At 37.2% G+C, this 17536-nt stretch overlaps 1 protein-coding gene across 1 annotated transcript in view; it reads left to right on the top strand.

The window, feature by feature from the left end:
• Window positions 1-17536, top strand: part of slc17a8 (solute carrier family 17 member 8) — a 39963-nt gene that overhangs the window by 4211 nt on the left and 18216 nt on the right. The window lies entirely within an intron of this gene.

Below are 17536 nucleotides of genomic sequence, written 5' to 3'. Positions count from 1 at the left end.
GAGAATAAAATGTCTAGAGCTGACATTTCAAAGTAGAAGCTAGTCATCCTTTAGTTTTCACACTGGAAACTAATAAAAATTAATTTAACTGATCCATAACAGCAAGTTTGTATAAATCATAAATCACTTACCAGTAACAAATCACCAATTTTAAAGATCATTTCTCAAAAAAAGAAAAAAAAAAAGACTTAAAGCTATTTAGAGATTATATCCCAGTACTGACAGTTCAAATTTAGCCTGGGAGAACTAATTGGTTATTTCCATATAATGAGCACTTAGAAGTACGCATGAAGTTTCAGCTTGATGACAAACTGACACCTACAAATCTAATAAATACAGGTGCATTTACAAATAAATAAATACAATATTTTCACAGCCAACCAACATGTAAGAAAGGCACGTGGAATCATTAATGGATGCCTATCGTCACCAACCAATCAAGATGTTAGTTGGACTTTGAATGCGTTGCACAATAAACCTTATCTGAATTGCTATGGAGATTGATTAAAATGATTAACAATGACATCAAATTTACATCTTGCTAGATGTGTTTTAATAAAAAGCCACTCTGCTTTTTGGGTGATATGATCTCATGATTTATTGATATAAAACAGCCCTTTCCTGTCTGGGTGCTGTGACTCATCTTTTCATCTGAACTAGAATTTTGCAATTTCTGGAGAAATTGCGTGTGAAGGCGAAATGTATGAATAACTTTTTCGGGGAATGCTGCCGAACGATGTTGAAACGTGTTGAATTACTTGAGAAATGTAGAATATTTGGAGAATTTGTGGTGAATTTCAAAATAAAAGATGTGAAGTTTTTGGTAAGTTGTGGAATAGGTAGAAAAATGATGAACAGTTGAAAGTTGGAATGGGTTGAATCGGTTGAAAAATGTAGAAATGAGAAGGGAAAAAGGAATTGGGTGTGAATTTCAAAATAAAAGATGTGAAGGTTTTGGGAAGTTGTGGAATAGGTCGAAAAATGATGAACAGTTGAAAGTTGGAATGGGTTGAATCGGTTGAAAAATGTAGAAATGAGAAGGGAAAAGGGAATTGGGTGTGAATTTCAAAATAAAAGATGTGAAGTTTTTGGTAAGTGGGAAGTTGTGGAATAGGTAGAAAAATGATGAACAGTTGAAAGTTGGAATGGGTTGAATCGGTTGAAAAATGTAGAAATGAGAAGGGAAAAGGGAATTGGGTGTGAATTTCAAAATAAAAGATGTGAAGTTTTTGGTAAGTGGGAAGTTGTGGAATAGGTAGAAAAATGATGAACAGTTGAAAGTTGGAATGGGTTGAATCGGTTGAAAAATGTAGAAATGAGAAGGGAAAAGGGAATTGAGTGTGAATTTCAAAATAAAAGATGTGAAGTTTTTGGTAAGTGGGAAGTTGTGGAATAGGTAGAAAAATGATGAACAGTTGAAAGTTGGAATGGGTTGAATCGGTTGAAAAATGTAGAAATGAGAAGGGAAAAGGGAATTGGGTGTGAATTTCAAAATAAAAGATGTGAAAATTTTTGGTAAGTGGGAAGTTGTGGAATAGGTAGAAAAATGATGAACAGTTGAAAGTTGGAATGGGTTGAATCGGTTGAAAAATGTAGAAATGAGAAGGGAAAAGGGAATTGGGTGTGAATTTCAAAATAAAAGATGTGAAGTTTTTGGTAAGTGGGAAGTTGTGGAATAGGTAGAAAAATGATGAACAGTTGAAAGTTGGAATGGGTTGAATCGGTTGAAAAATGTAGAAATGAGAAGGGAAAAGGGAATTGAGTGTGAATTTCAAAATAAAAGATGTGAAGTTTTTGGTAAGTGGGAAGTTGTGGAATAGGTAGAAAAATGATGAACAGTTGAAAGTTGGAATGGGTTGAATCGGTTGAAAAATGTAGAAATGAGAAGGGAAAAGGGAATTGGGTGTGAATTTCAAAATAAAAGATGTGAAGTTTTTGGTAAGTGGGAAGTTGTGGAATAGGTAGAAAAATGATGAACAGTTGAAAGTTGGAATGGGTTGAATCGGTTGAAAAATGTAGAAATGAGAAGGGAAAAAGGAATTGGGTGTGAATTTCAAAATAAAAGATGTGAAGTATTTGGGAAGTTGTGGAATAGGTAGAAAAATGATGAACAGTAGAAAGTTGGAATGGGTTGAATCGGTTGAAAAATGTAGAAATTAGAGTACAAAAACGGAATTTGAGAGAATTTTGGTTGAATTTCAAAATAAAAGATGTGAAGTTTTTGGTAAGTGGGAAGTTGTGGAATAGGTAGAAAAATGATGAACAGTTGAAAGTTGGAATGGGTTGAATCGGTTGAAAAATGTAGAAATGAGAAGGGAAAAGGAAATTGGGTGTGAATTTCAAAATAAAAGATGTGAAGTTTTTGGTTAGTGGGAAGTTGTGGAATAGGTAGAAAAATGATGAACAGTTGAAAGTTAGAATGGGTTGAATCGGTTGAAAAATGTAGAAATGAGAAGGGAAAAGGAATTGGGTGTGAATTTCAAAATAAAAGATGTGAAGCTTTTGGTAAGTGGGAAGTTGTGGAATCGGTAGAAAAGTAATGAACAGTTGAAAGTTGGAATGGGTTGAATCGGTTGAAAAATGTAGAAATTAGAGTGGAAAAACGAAATTTTAGAGAATTTTGGTTGAATTTCAAAATAAAAGATGTGAAGTTTTTGGGAAGTGGGACGTTGTGGAATAGGTAGGCAAAAGATGAACAGTTGAAAGTTGGAACGAGTTGAATCGGTTGAAAAATGTAGAAGTTAGAGCTGAAAAACGAAATTTTGTGAAAATTTGTCGGAATTTTTAACGTGAAAACGTGAAATTTTTGAATTTGGGAATTTTGGGAATGTCGAGAATCCTTCCGAATGTGATTAGAATGTGCTGAATGATGTGAATTTCAAATTGGAACGACGTAAACGTGAAATGTCGAATGTGCCATTAAGAATGAATGGGGAAAAATTTGTCGGAATTTGGGGAATTTTGCGGAATCGGAAAATGTTCGGAATGAGAAAAATACAAGCCACCCTTTCCTGAATATTTGGAATACGTGAAAAGTGGAATGGAGTGAATCGGGTGAATTTTGTGAAAGAAGAAGCGGGACAAAAAAGTGAGGAGAATAAAATATAATAATAACTAGAATTTTGCAATTTCTGGAGAAATTGCGTGTGAAGGCGAAATGTATGAATAACTTTTTCGGGGAATGCTGCCGAACGATGTTGAAACGTGTTGAATTACTTGAGAAATGTAGAATATTTGGAGAATTTGTGGTGAATTTCAAATTTGAAAGTTTGGAATTTTTGGTAAGTGGGAAGTTGTGGAATAGGTAGGCAAAAGATGAACAGTTGAAAGTTGGAATGGGTTGAATCGGTTGAAAAATGTAGAAATTAGAGTAGAAAAACGAAATTTTGGAGAATTTGGTTGAATTTCGAATTTGGAATTTTTGGTAAGTGGGAAGTTGTGGAATAGGTAGGCAAAAGATGTACAGTTGAAAGTTGGAACGAGTTGAATCAGTTAAAAAATGTAGAAGTTAGAGCAAATGTTGAATCCCCATAGAGAATGAATGGGAAAATAAAAAAAAGCAATTGCGCCAAAATCTTTCTAAATTTGGAACAAAAAAAAAAAACGGCCTCAGGAGGTTCACTTTTGGGGTAAAAATGTCGAAACGGGTTAAATCAGACAAAAAACGAAAAAGTTAGCGCAAATGTAGCTATTTGGGCCACTCAGTGTTGAAATAAGGTCACTTCCGGTTTGATTCGGGTCACTTCCGGTCTAGTTTGGGTCACTTCCGGTTTATTTGGGTCACTTCCGGTTTAAAACAGGTCACTTCCGGTTTAGCTGAGGTCACTTCCGGTTTATTTGGGGTCATTTCCGGTCTAAATAGGTCACTTCCGGTTCATTTGGGGTCACTTCCGGTTTGATTTGGGGTCACTTCCGGTTTACCAGAGGTCACTTCCGGTCTATTTGGGGTCACTTCCGGTTTATTTGGGTCACTTCCGGTTTAATTTGGGTCACTTCCGGTTTAATTTGGGTCACTTCCGGTTTAATTTGGGTCACTTCCGGTTCGTCTGAGGTCACTTCCGGTTTATTAGGGGTCATTTCCGGTCTAAAATGGTCACTTCCGGTACATTTGGGGTCACTTCCGGTTTGATTTGGGGTCACTTCCGGTTCATTCTGGGTTCATTGGTGGCACTTCAGGGTCATCCAAGATGGCCGCCACACTGGAATTGGGGGTCAAGGGTTGAATTGTGTAAGCATAGTGGAAGTGGGGGTGAATGGGAGTGAATGTGGGAAGCATAGTGGAAGTGGGGGTGAATGGGAGTGAATGTGGTAAGCATAAGGTGAATAAGGGGAATAAATGTGGAACGGGTTGAATCGGTCGAAAAATGTAGAAATTAGAGTAGAAAAACGAAATTTTAGAGAATTTTGGTTGAATTTCAAATTTGAGAATTTGGAATTTTTGGTAAGTGGGAAGTTGTGGAATAGGTAGGCAAAAGATGAACAGTTGAAAGTTGGAACGGGTTGAATCGGTTGAAAAATGTAGAAATTAGAGTGGAATAACGGAATTTGAGAGAATTTTGGTTGAATTTCAAATTTGAAAATTTGGAACTTTTGGTAAGTGGGAAGTTGTGGAATAGGTAGGCAAAAGATGAACAGTTGAAAGTTGGAACGGGTTGAATCGGTTGAAAAATGTAGAAATTAGAGTGGAATAACGGAATTTGAGAGAATTTCGGTTGAATTTCAAATTTGAAAATTTGGAATTTTTGGTAAGTGGGAAGTTGTGGAATAGGTAGGCAAAAGATGAACAGTTGAAAGTTGGAATGGGTTGAATCGGTTGAAAAATGTAGAAGTTAGAGGTGAAAAACGAAATTTTGTGAAATGTCGAATGTGCCATTAAGAATGGATGGGGAAAAATTTGTCGGAATTTTGGGAATTTTGCGGAATCGGAAAATTTTCGGAATGAGAAAAATACAAGCACCCCTTTCCTGAATATTTGGAATACGTGAAAAGTGGAATGGAGTGAATCGGATGAATTATGTGAAAGATGAAACGGGACAAAAAAGTGAGGAGAATAAAATAGAAGAATAATAATAACTAGAATTTTGCAATTTCTGGAGAAATTGCGTGTGAAGGCGAAATGTATGAATAACTTCTTCGGGGAATGCTGCCGAACGATGTTGAAACGTGTTGAATTACTTGAGAAATGTAGAATATTTGGAGAATTTGGCGTGAATTTCAAAATAAAAGATGTGAAGTTTTTGGTAAGTGGGAAGTTGTGGAAAAGGTCGAAAAATGATGAACAGTTGAAAGTTGGAATGTGTTGAATCGGTTGAAAAATGTAGAAATGAGAAGGGAAAAAGGAATTGGGTGTGAATTTCAAAATAAAAGATGTGAAGGTTTTGGGAAGTTGTGGAATAGGTCGAAAAATGATGAACAGTTGAAAGTTGGAATGGGTTGAATCGGCTGAAAAATGTAGAAATGAGAAGGGAAAAGGGAATTGGGTGTGAATTTCAAAATAAAAGATGTGAAGTTTTTGGTAAGTGGGAAGTTGTGGAATAGGTAGAAAAATGATGAACAGTTGAAAGTTGGAATGGGTTGAATCGGTTGAAAAATGTAGAAATGAGAAGGGAAAAGGGAATTGGGTGTGAATTTCAAAATAAAAGATGTGAAGTTTTTGGTAAGTGGGAAGTTGTGGAATAGGTAGAAAAATGATGAACAGTTGAAAGTTGGAATGGGTTGAATCGGTTGAAAAATGTAGAAATGAGAAGGGAAAAGGGAATTGAGTGTGAATTTCAAAATAAAAGATGTGAAGTTTTTGGTAAGTGGGAAGTTGTGGAATAGGTAGAAAAATGATGAACAGTTGAAAGTTGGAATGGGTTGAATCGGTTGAAAAATGTAGAAATGAGAAGGGAAAAGGGAATTGGGTGTGAATTTCAAAATAAAAGATGTGAAGTTTTTGGTTAGTGGGAAGTTGTGGAATGGGTAGAAAAATGATGAACAGTTGAAAGTTGGAATGGGTTGAATCGGTTGAAAAATGTAGAAATTAGAAGGGAAAAAGGAATTGGGTGTGAATTTCAAAATAAAAGATGTGAAGTATTTGGGAAGTTGTGGAATAGGTAGAAAAATGATGAACAGTTGAAAGTTGGAATGGGTTGAATCGGTTGAAAAATGTAGAAATTAGAGTACAAAAACGGAATTTGAGAGAATTTTGGTTGAATTTCAAAATAAAAGATGTGAAGTTTTTGGTAAGTGGGAAGTTGTGGAATAGGTAGAAAAATGATGAACAGTTGAAAGTTGGAATGGGTTGAATCGGTTGAAAAATGTAGAAATGAGAAGGGAAAAGGAAATTGGGTGTGAATTTCAAAATAAAAGATGTGAAGTTTTTGGTAAGTGGGAAGTTGTGGAATAGGTAGAAAAATGATGAACAGTTGAAAGTTGGAATGGGTTGAATCGGTTGAAAAATGTAGAAATGAGAAGGGAAAAGGAATTGGGTGTGAATTTCAAAATAAAAGATGTGAAGCTTTTGGTAAGTGGGAAGTTGTGGAATCGGTAGAAAAATAATGAACAGTTGAAAGTTGGAATGGGTTGAATCGGTTGAAAAATGTAGAAATTAGAGTGGAAAAACGAAATTTTAGAGAATTTTGGTTGAATTTCAAAATAAAAGATGTGAAGTTTTTGGGAAGTGGGACGTTGTGGAATAGGTAGGCAAAAGATGAACAGTTGAAAGTTGGAACGAGTTGAATCGGTTGAAAAATGTAGAAGTTAGAGCTGAAAAACGAAATTTTGTGAAAATTTGTCGGAATTTTTAACGTGAAAACGTGAAATTTCTGAATTTGGGAATTTTGGGAATGTCGAGAATCCTTCCGAATGTGATTAGAATGTGCTGAATGATGTGAATTTCAAATTGGAACGACGTAAACGTGAAATGTCGAATGTGCCATTAAGAATGAATGGGGAAAAATTTGTCGGAATTTGGGGAATTTTGCGGAATCGGAAAATGTTCGGAATGAGAAAAATACAAGCCACCCTTTCCTGAATATTTGGAATACGTGAAAAGTGGAATGGAGTGAATCGGGTGAATTTTGTGAAAGAAGAAGCGGGACAAAAAAGTGAGGAGAATAAAATATAATAATAACTAGAATTTTGCAATTTCTGGAGAAATTGCGTGTGAAGGCGAAATGTATGAATAACTTTTTCGGGGAATGCTGCCGAACGATGTTGAAACGTGTTGAATTACTTGAGAAATGTAGAATATTTGGAGAATTTGTGGTGAATTTCAAAATAAAAGATGTGAAGTTTTTGGTAAGTTGTGGAATAGGTAGAAAAATGATGAACAGTTGAAAGTTGGAATGGGTTGAATCGGTTGAAAAATGTAGAAATGAGAAGGGAAAAAGGAATTGGGTGTGAATTTCAAAATAAAAGATGTGAAGGTTTTGGGAAGTTGTGGAATAGGTCGAAAAATGATGAACAGTTGAAAGTTGGAATGGGTTGAATCGGTTGAAAAATGTAGAAATGAGAAGGGAAAAGGGAATTGGGTGTGAATTTCAAAATAAAAGATGTGAAGTTTTTGGTAAGTGGGAAGTTGTGGAATAGGTAGAAAAATGATGAACAGTTGAAAGTTGGAATGGGTTGAATCGGTTGAAAAATGTAGAAATGAGAAGGGAAAAGGGAATTGGGTGTGAATTTCAAAATAAAAGATGTGAAGTTTTTGGTAAGTGGGAAGTTGTGGAATAGGTAGAAAAATGATGAACAGTTGAAAGTTGGAATGGGTTGAATCGGTTGAAAAATGTAGAAATGAGAAGGGAAAAGGGAATTGAGTGTGAATTTCAAAATAAAAGATGTGAAGTTTTTGGTAAGTGGGAAGTTGTGGAATAGGTAGAAAAATGATGAACAGTTGAAAGTTGGAATGGGTTGAATCGGTTGAAAAATGTAGAAATGAGAAGGGAAAAGGGAATTGGGTGTGAATTTCAAAATAAAAGATGTGAAAATTTTTGGTAAGTGGGAAGTTGTGGAATAGGTAGAAAAATGATGAACAGTTGAAAGTTGGAATGGGTTGAATCGGTTGAAAAATGTAGAAATGAGAAGGGAAAAGGGAATTGGGTGTGAATTTCAAAATAAAAGATGTGAAGTTTTTGGTAAGTGGGAAGTTGTGGAATAGGTAGAAAAATGATGAACAGTTGAAAGTTGGAATGGGTTGAATCGGTTGAAAAATGTAGAAATGAGAAGGGAAAAGGGAATTGAGTGTGAATTTCAAAATAAAAGATGTGAAGTTTTTGGTAAGTGGGAAGTTGTGGAATAGGTAGAAAAATGATGAACAGTTGAAAGTTGGAATGGGTTGAATCGGTTGAAAAATGTAGAAATGAGAAGGGAAAAGGGAATTGGGTGTGAATTTCAAAATAAAAGATGTGAAGTTTTTGGTAAGTGGGAAGTTGTGGAATAGGTAGAAAAATGATGAACAGTTGAAAGTTGGAATGGGTTGAATCGGTTGAAAAATGTAGAAATGAGAAGGGAAAAAGGAATTGGGTGTGAATTTCAAAATAAAAGATGTGAAGTATTTGGGAAGTTGTGGAATAGGTAGAAAAATGATGAACAGTAGAAAGTTGGAATGGGTTGAATCGGTTGAAAAATGTAGAAATTAGAGTACAAAAACGGAATTTGAGAGAATTTTGGTTGAATTTCAAAATAAAAGATGTGAAGTTTTTGGTAAGTGGGAAGTTGTGGAATAGGTAGAAAAATGATGAACAGTTGAAAGTTGGAATGGGTTGAATCGGTTGAAAAATGTAGAAATGAGAAGGGAAAAGGAAATTGGGTGTGAATTTCAAAATAAAAGATGTGAAGTTTTTGGTTAGTGGGAAGTTGTGGAATAGGTAGAAAAATGATGAACAGTTGAAAGTTAGAATGGGTTGAATCGGTTGAAAAATGTAGAAATGAGAAGGGAAAAGGAATTGGGTGTGAATTTCAAAATAAAAGATGTGAAGCTTTTGGTAAGTGGGAAGTTGTGGAATCGGTAGAAAAGTAATGAACAGTTGAAAGTTGGAATGGGTTGAATCGGTTGAAAAATGTAGAAATTAGAGTGGAAAAACGAAATTTTAGAGAATTTTGGTTGAATTTCAAAATAAAAGATGTGAAGTTTTTGGGAAGTGGGACGTTGTGGAATAGGTAGGCAAAAGATGAACAGTTGAAAGTTGGAACGAGTTGAATCGGTTGAAAAATGTAGAAGTTAGAGCTGAAAAACGAAATTTTGTGAAAATTTGTCGGAATTTTTAACGTGAAAACGTGAAATTTTTGAATTTGGGAATTTTGGGAATGTCGAGAATCCTTCCGAATGTGATTAGAATGTGCTGAATGATGTGAATTTCAAATTGGAACGACGTAAACGTGAAATGTCGAATGTGCCATTAAGAATGAATGGGGAAAAATTTGTCGGAATTTGGGGAATTTTGCGGAATCGGAAAATGTTCGGAATGAGAAAAATACAAGCCACCCTTTCCTGAATATTTGGAATACGTGAAAAGTGGAATGGAGTGAATCGGGTGAATTTTGTGAAAGAAGAAGCGGGACAAAAAAGTGAGGAGAATAAAATATAATAATAATAATAACTAGAATTTTGCAATTTCTGGAGAAATTGCGTGTGAAGGCGAAATGTATGAATAACTTTTTCGGGGAATGCTGCCGAACGATGTTGAAACGTGTTGAATTACTTGAGAAATGTAGAATATTTGGAGAATTTGTGGTGAATTTCAAAATTGAAAGTTTGGAATATTTGGTAAGTGGGAAGTTGTGGAATAGGTAGGCAAAAGATGAACAGTTGAAAGTTGGAATGGGTTGAATCGGTAGAAAAATGTAGAAGTTAGAGTAGAAAAAGGAAATTTTGGAGAATTTGGTTGAATTTTAAATTTGGAATTGTTGGTAAGTGGGAAGTTGTGGAATAGGTAGGCAAAAGATGAACAGTTGAAAGTTGGAACGGGTTGAATCAGTTAAAAAATGTAGAAGTTAGAGCAAATGTTGAATCCCCATAGAGAATGAATGGGAAAATAAAAAAAAGCAATTGCGCCAAAATCTTTCTAAATTTGGAACAAAACCAAAAAAAACGGCCTCAGGAGGTTCACTTTTGGGGTAAAAATGTTGAAACGGGTTAAATCGGACAAAAAACGAAGACGTTAGCGCAAATGTAGCTATTTGGGGCACTTAGTGTTGAAATAAGGTCACTTCCGGCTTGATTCGGGTCACTTCCGGTCTAGTTTGGGTCACTTCCGGTTTATTTGGGTCACTTCCGGTTTAAAACAGGTCACTTCCGGTTTAGCTGAGGTCACTTCCGGTTTATTTGGGGTCATTTCTGGTCTAAAAAGGTCACTTCCGGTTCATTTGGGGTCACTTCCGGTTTGATTTGGGGTCACTTCCGGTTTACCAGAGGTCACTTCCGGTCTATTTGGGGTAACTTCCGGTCTATTTGGCGTCACTTCCGGTTTGTTTGGGTCACTTCCGGTTTAATTTGGGTCACTTCCGGTTCGTCTGAGGTCACTTCCGGTTTATTAGGGGTCATTTCCGGTCTAAAAAGGTCACTTCCTGTACATTTGGGGTCACTTCCGGTTTGATTTGGGGTCACTTCCGGTTTACCTGAGGTCACTTCCGGTCTATTTGGGGTCACTTTCGGTTTGATTTGGGGCACTTCCGGTTCATTCTGGGTTCATTGGTGGCACTTCAGGGTCATCCAAGATGGCCGCCACACTGGAATTGGGGGTCAAGGGTTGAATTGTGTAAGCATAGTGGAAGTGGGGGTGAATGGGAGTGAATGTGGGAATCATAGTGGAAGTGGGGGTGAATGGGAGTGAATGTGGTAAGCATAAGGTGAATAAGGGGAATAAATGTGGAATGGGTTGAATCGGTCGAAAAATGTAGAAATTAGAGTAGAAAAACGAAATTTTAGAGAATTTTGGTTGAATTTCAAATTTGAGAATTTGGAATTTTTGGTAAGTGGGAAGTTGTGGAATAGGTAGGCAAAAGATGAACAGTTGAAAGTTGGAACGGGTTGAATCGGTTGAAAAATGTAGAAATTAGAGTGGAATAACGGAATTTGAGAGAATTTTGGTTGAATTTCAAATTTTAAAATTTGGAATTTTTGGTAAGTGGGAAGTTGTGGAATAGGTAGGCAAAAGATGAACAGTTGAAAGTTGGAATGGGTTGAATCGGTTGAAAAATGTAGAAGTTAGAGGTGAAAAACGAAATTTTGTGAAATGTCGAATGTGCCATTAAGAATGGATGGGGAAAAATTTGTCGGAATTTTGGGAATTTTGCGGAATCGGAAAATTTTCGGAATGAGAAAAATACAAGCACCCCTTTCCTGAATATTTGGAATACGTGAAAAGTGGAATGGAGTGAATCGGATGAATTATGTGAAAGATGAAACGGGACAAAAAAGTGAGGAGAATAAAATAGAAGAATAATAATAACTAGAATTTTGCAATTTCTGGAGAAATTGCGTGTGAAGGCGAAATGTATGAATAACTTTTTCGGGGAATGCTGCCGAACGATGTTGAAACGTGTTGAATTACTTGAGAAATGTAGAATATTTGGAGAATTTGTGGTGAATTTCAAAATTGAAAGTTTGGAATATTTGGTAAGTGGGAAGTTGTGGAATAGGTAGGCAAAAGATGAACAGTTGAAAGTTGGAATGGGTTGAATCGGTAGAAAAATGTAGAAGTTAGAGTAGAAAAAGGAAATTTTGGAGAATTTGGTTGAATTTTAAATTTGGAATTGTTGGTAAGTGGGAAGTTGTGGAATAGGTAGGCAAAAGATGAACAGTTGAAAGTTGGAACGGGTTGAATCAGTTAAAAAATGTAGAAGTTAGAGCAAATGTTGAATCCCCATAGAGAATGAATGGGAAAATAAAAAAAAGCAATTGCGCCAAAATCTTTCTAAATTTGGAACAAAACCAAAAAAAACGGCCTCAGGAGGTTCACTTTTGGGGTAAAAATGTTGAAACGGGTTAAATCGGACAAAAAACGAAGACGTTAGCGCAAATGTAGCTATTTGGGGCACTTAGTGTTGAAATAAGGTCACTTCCGGCTTGATTCGGGTCACTTCCGGTCTAGTTTGGGTCACTTCCGGTTTATTTGGGTCACTTCCGGTTTAAAACAGGTCACTTCCGGTTTAGCTGAGGTCACTTCCGGTTTATTTGGGGTCATTTCTGGTCTAAAAAGGTCACTTCCGGTTCATTTGGGGTCACTTCCGGTTTGATTTGGGGTCACTTCCGGTTTACCAGAGGTCACTTCCGGTCTATTTGGGGTAACTTCCGGTCTATTTGGCGTCACTTCCGGTTTATTTGGGTCACTTCCGGTTTAATTTGGGTCACTTCCGGTTCGTCTGAGGTCACTTCCGGTTTATTAGGGGTCATTTCCGGTCTAAAAAGGTCACTTCCTGTACATTTGGGGTCACTTCCGGTTTGATTTGGGGTCACTTCCGGTTTACCTGAGGTCACTTCCGGTCTATTTGGGGTCACTTTCGGTTTGATTTGGGGCACTTCCGGTTCATTCTGGGTTCATTGGTGGCACTTCAGGGTCATCCAAGATGGCCGCCACACTGGAATTGGGGGTCAAGGGTTGAATTGTGTAAGCATAGTGGAAGTGGGGGTGAATGGGAGTGAATGTGGGAAGCATAGTGGAAGTGGGGGTGAATGGGAGTGAATGTGGTAAGCATAAGGTGAATAAGGGGAATAAATGTGGAATGGGTTGAATCGGTCGAAAAATGTAGAAATTAGAGTAGAAAAACGAAATTTTAGAGAATTTTGGTTGAATTTCAAATTTGAGAATTTGGAATTTTTGGTAAGTGGGAAGTTGTGGAATAGGTAGGCAAAAGATGAACAGTTGAAAGTTGGAACGGGTTGAATCGGTTGAAAAATGTAGAAATTAGAGTGGAATAACGGAATTTGAGAGAATTTTGGTTGAATTTCAAATTTGAAAATTTGGAACTTTTGGTAAGTGGGAAGTTGTGGAATAGGTAGGCAAAAGATGAACAGTTGAAAGTTGGAACGGGTTGAATCGGTTGAAAAATGTAGAAATTAGAGTGGAATAACGGAATTTGAGAGAATTTTGGTTGAATTTCAAATTTGAAAATTTGGAATTTTTGGTAAGTGGGAAGTTGTGGAATAGGTAGGCAAAAGATGAACAGTTGAAAGTTGGAATGGGTTGAATCGGTTGAAAAATGTAGAAGTTAGAGGTGAAAAACGAAATTTTGTGAAATGTCGAATGTGCCATTAAGAATGGATGGGGAAAAATTTGTCGGAATTTTGGGAATTTTGCGGAATCGGAAAATTTTCGGAATGAGAAAAATACAAGCCACCCTTTCCTGAATATTTGGAATACGTGAAAAGTGGAATGGAGTGAATCGGATGAATTATGTGAAAGATGAAACGGGACAAAAAAGTGAGGAGAATAAAATAGAAGAATAATAATAATAACTAGAATTTTGCAATTTCTGGAGAAATTGCGTGTGAAGGCGAAATGTATGAATAACTTTTTCGGGGAATGCTGCCGAACGATGTTGAAACGTGTTGAATTACTTGAGAAATGTAGAATATTTGGAGAATTTGTGGTGAATTTCAAAATTGAAAGTTTGGAATATTTGGTAAGTGGGAAGTTGTGGAATAGGTAGGCAAAAGATGAACAGTTGAAAGTTGGAATGGGTTGAGTCGGTAGAAAAATGTAGAAGTTAGAGTAGAAAAACGAAATTTTGGAGAATTTGGTTGGATTTTAAATTTGGAATTGTTGGTAAGTGGGAAGTTGTGGAATAGGTAGGCAAAAGATGAACAGTTGAAAGTTGGAACGGGTTGAATCAGTTAAAAAATGTAGAAGTTAGAGCAAATGTTGAATCCCCATAGAGAATGAATGGGAAAATAAAAAAAAGCAATTGCGCCAAAATCTTTCTAAATTTGGAACAAAACCAAAAAAAACGGCCTCAGGAGGTTCACTTTTGGGGTAAAAATGTTGAAACGGGTTAAATCGGACAAAAAACGAAGACGTTAGCGCAAATGTAGCTATTTGGGGCACTTAGTGTTGAAATAAGGTCACTTCCGGCTTGATTCGGGTCATTTCCGGTCTAATTTGGGTCACTTCCGGTTTATTTGGGTCACTTCCGGTTTAAAACAGGTCACTTCCGGTTTAGCTGAGGTCACTTCCGGTTTATTTGGGGTCATTTCCGGTCTAAAAAGGTAACTTCCGGTACATTTGGGGTCACTTCCGGTTTGATTTGGGGTCACTTCCGGTTTACCAGAGGTCACTTCCGGTCTATTTAGGGTCACTTCCGGTCTACTTGGGGTCACTTCCGGTTTATTTGGGTCACTTCCGGTTTAATTTGGGTCACTTCCGGTTCGTCTAAGGTCACTTCCGGTTTATTAGGGGTCATTTCCGGTCTAAAAAGGTCACTTCCGGTACATTTTGGGTCACTTCCGGTTTGATTTGGGGTCACTTCCGGTTTACCAGAGGTCACTTCCGGTCTATTTGGGGTCACTTCCGGTCTACTTGGGGTCACTTCCGGTTTATTTGGGTCACTTCCGGTTTAATTTGGGTCACTTCCGGTTCGTCTAAGGTCACTTCCGGTTTATTAGGGGTCATTTCCGGTCTAAAAAGGTCACTTCCGGTACATTTGGGGTCACTTCCGGTTTGATTTGGGGTCACTTCCGGTTTACCTGAGGTCACTTCCGGTCTATTTGGGGTCACTTTCGGTTTGATTTGGGGCACTTCCGGTTCATTTTGGGTTCATTGGGGGCACTTGAGGGTCAATCCAAGATGGCCGCCACACTGGAATTGGGGGTCAAGGGTTGAATTGTGTAAGCGTAGTGGAAGTGGGGGTGAATGGGAGTGAATGTGGGAAGCATAAGGTGAATGCATTTGGAATGGGTTGAATCGGTCGAAAAATGTAGAAATTAGAGTAGAAAAACGAAAACTTAGAGAATTTTGGTTGAATTTCAAATTTGAGAATTTGGAATTTTTGGTAAGTGGGAAGTTGTGGAATAGGTAGGCAAAAGATGAACAGTTGAAAGTTGGAATGGGTTGAATCGGTTGAAAAATGTAGAAATTAGAGTGGAATAACGGAATTAGAGAGAATTTTGGTTGAATTTCAAATTTGAAAATTTGGAATTTTTAGTAAATGGGAAGTTGTGGAATAGGTAGGCAAAAGATGAACAGTTGAAAGTTGGAATGGGTTGAATCGGTTGAAAAATGTAGAAGTTAGAGGTGAAAAACGAAATTTTGTGAAATGTCGAATGTGCCATTAAGAATGGATGGGGAAAAATTTGTCGGAATTTTGGGAATTTTGCGGAATCGGAAAATTTTCGGAATGAGAAAAATACAAGCGCTCATGTCGTGAATATTTGGAATACGTGAAAAGTGGAATGGAGTGAATCGGATGAATTATGTGAAAGATGAAACGGGACAAAAAAGTGGCGGGAATAAAATAGAATAATAATAATAACTAGAATTTTGCAATTTCTGGAGAAATTGCGTGTGAAGGCGAAATGTATGAATAACTTTTTCGGGGAATGCTGCCGAACGATGTTGAAACGTGTTGAATTACTTGAGAAATGTAGAATATTTGGAGAATTTGTGGTGAATTTCAAAATTGAAAGTTTGGAATATTTGGTAAGTGGGAAGTTGTGGAATAGGTAGGCAAAAGATGAACAGTTGAAAGTTGGAATGGGTTGAATCGGTAGAAAAATTTAGAAGTTAGAGTAGAAAAACGAAATTTTGGAGAATTTGGTTGAATTTTAAATTTGGAATTGTTGGTAAGTGGGAAGTTGTGGAATAGGTAGGCAAAAGATGAACAGTTGAAAGTTGGAACGGGTTGAATCAGTTAAAAAATGTAGAAGTTAGAGCAAATGTTGAATCCCCATAGAGAATGAATGGGAAAATAAAAAAAAGCAATTGCGCCAAAATCTTTCTAGATTTGGAACAAAACCAAAAAAAACGGCCTCAGGAGGTTCACTTTTGGGGTAAAAATGTTGAAACGGGTTATATCGGACAAAAAACGAAGACGTAAGCGCAAATGTAGCTATTTGGGGCACTTAGTGTTGAAATAAGGTCACTTCCGGCTTGATTCGGGTCATTTCCGGTCTAATTTGGGTCACTTCCGGTTTATTTGGGTCACTTCCGGTTTAAAACAGGTCACTTCCGGTTTAGCTGAGGTCACTTCCGGTTTATTTGGGGTCATTTCCGGTCTAAAAAGGTCACTTCCGGTTCATTTTGGGTCACTTCCGGTTTGATTTGGGGTCACTTCCGGTTTACCAGAGGTCACTTCCGGTCTATTTGGGGTCACTTCCGGTTTATTTGGGTCACTTCCGGTTTAATTTGGGTCACTTCCGGTTCGTCTGAGGTCACTTCCGGTTTATAAGGGGTCATTTCCGGTCTAAAAAGGTCACTTCCGGTACATTTGGGGTCACTTCCGGTTTGATTTGGGGTCACTTCCGGTTTACCTGAGGTCACTTCCGGTCTATTTGGGGTCACTTCCGGTTTAATTTGGGTCACTTCCGGTTCGTCTGAGGTCACTTCCGGTTTATTAGGGGTCATTTCCGGTCTAAAAAGGTCACTTCCGGTACATTTGGGGTCACTTCCGGTTTGATTTGGGGTCACTTCCGGTTTACCTGAGGTCACTTCCGGTCTATTTGGGGTCACTTTCGGTTTGATTTGGGCCACTTCCGGTTCATTCTGGGTTCATTGGTGGCACTTCAGGGTCATCCAAGATGGCCGCCACACTGGAATTGGGGGTCAAGGGTTGAATTGTGTAAGCATAGTGGAAGTGGGGGTGAATGGGAGTGAATGTGGGAAGAATAAGGTGAATTAAGTGAATAAATTTGGAATGGGTTGAATCTGTTGAAAAATGTAGAAATGAGAAGGGAAAAAGGAATTGGGTGTGAATTTCAAAATAAAAGATGTGAAGTTTTTGGTAAGTGGGAAGTTGTGGAATAGGTAGAAAAATGATGAACAGTTGAAAGTTGGAATGGGTTGAATCGGTTGAAAAATGTAGAAATGAGAAGGAGAAACGGAAATATTGGAGAATTGGGTGTGAATTTCAAAATAAAAGATGTGAAGTTTTTGGTAAGTGGGAAGTTGTGGAATAGGTAGAAAAATGATGAACAGTTGAAAGTTGGAATGGGTTGAATCGGTTGAAAAATGTAGAAATGAGAAGGGAAAAGGAATTGGGTGTGAATTTCAAAATAAAAGATGTGAAGCTTTTGGTAAGTGGGAAGTTGTGGAATCAGTAGAAAAATAATGAACAGTTGAAAGTTGGAATGGGTTGAATCGGTTGAAAAATGTAGAAATTAGAGTAGAAAAACGAAATTTTAGAGAATTTTGGTTGAATTTCAAAATAAAAGATGTGAAGTTTTTGGTAAGTGGGACGTTGTGGAATAGGTAGGCAAAAGATGAACAGTTGAAAGTTGGAACGAGTTGAATCGGTTGAAAAATGTAGAAGTTAGAGGTGAAAAACGAAATTTTGTGAAAATTTGTCGGAATTTTTAACGTGAAAACGTGAAATTTTCGAATTTGGGAATTTTGGGAATGTCGAG

The sequence above is a fragment of the Syngnathus typhle genome, linkage group LG7 (genome assembly GCF_033458585.1).
Source record: "Syngnathus typhle isolate RoL2023-S1 ecotype Sweden linkage group LG7, RoL_Styp_1.0, whole genome shotgun sequence".
Taxonomy (NCBI): domain Eukaryota; kingdom Metazoa; phylum Chordata; class Actinopteri; order Syngnathiformes; family Syngnathidae; genus Syngnathus; species Syngnathus typhle.
The sequence above is the reverse complement of the archived record's forward strand: the minus strand, read 5'-3'. Positions and strand labels throughout refer to the sequence as shown.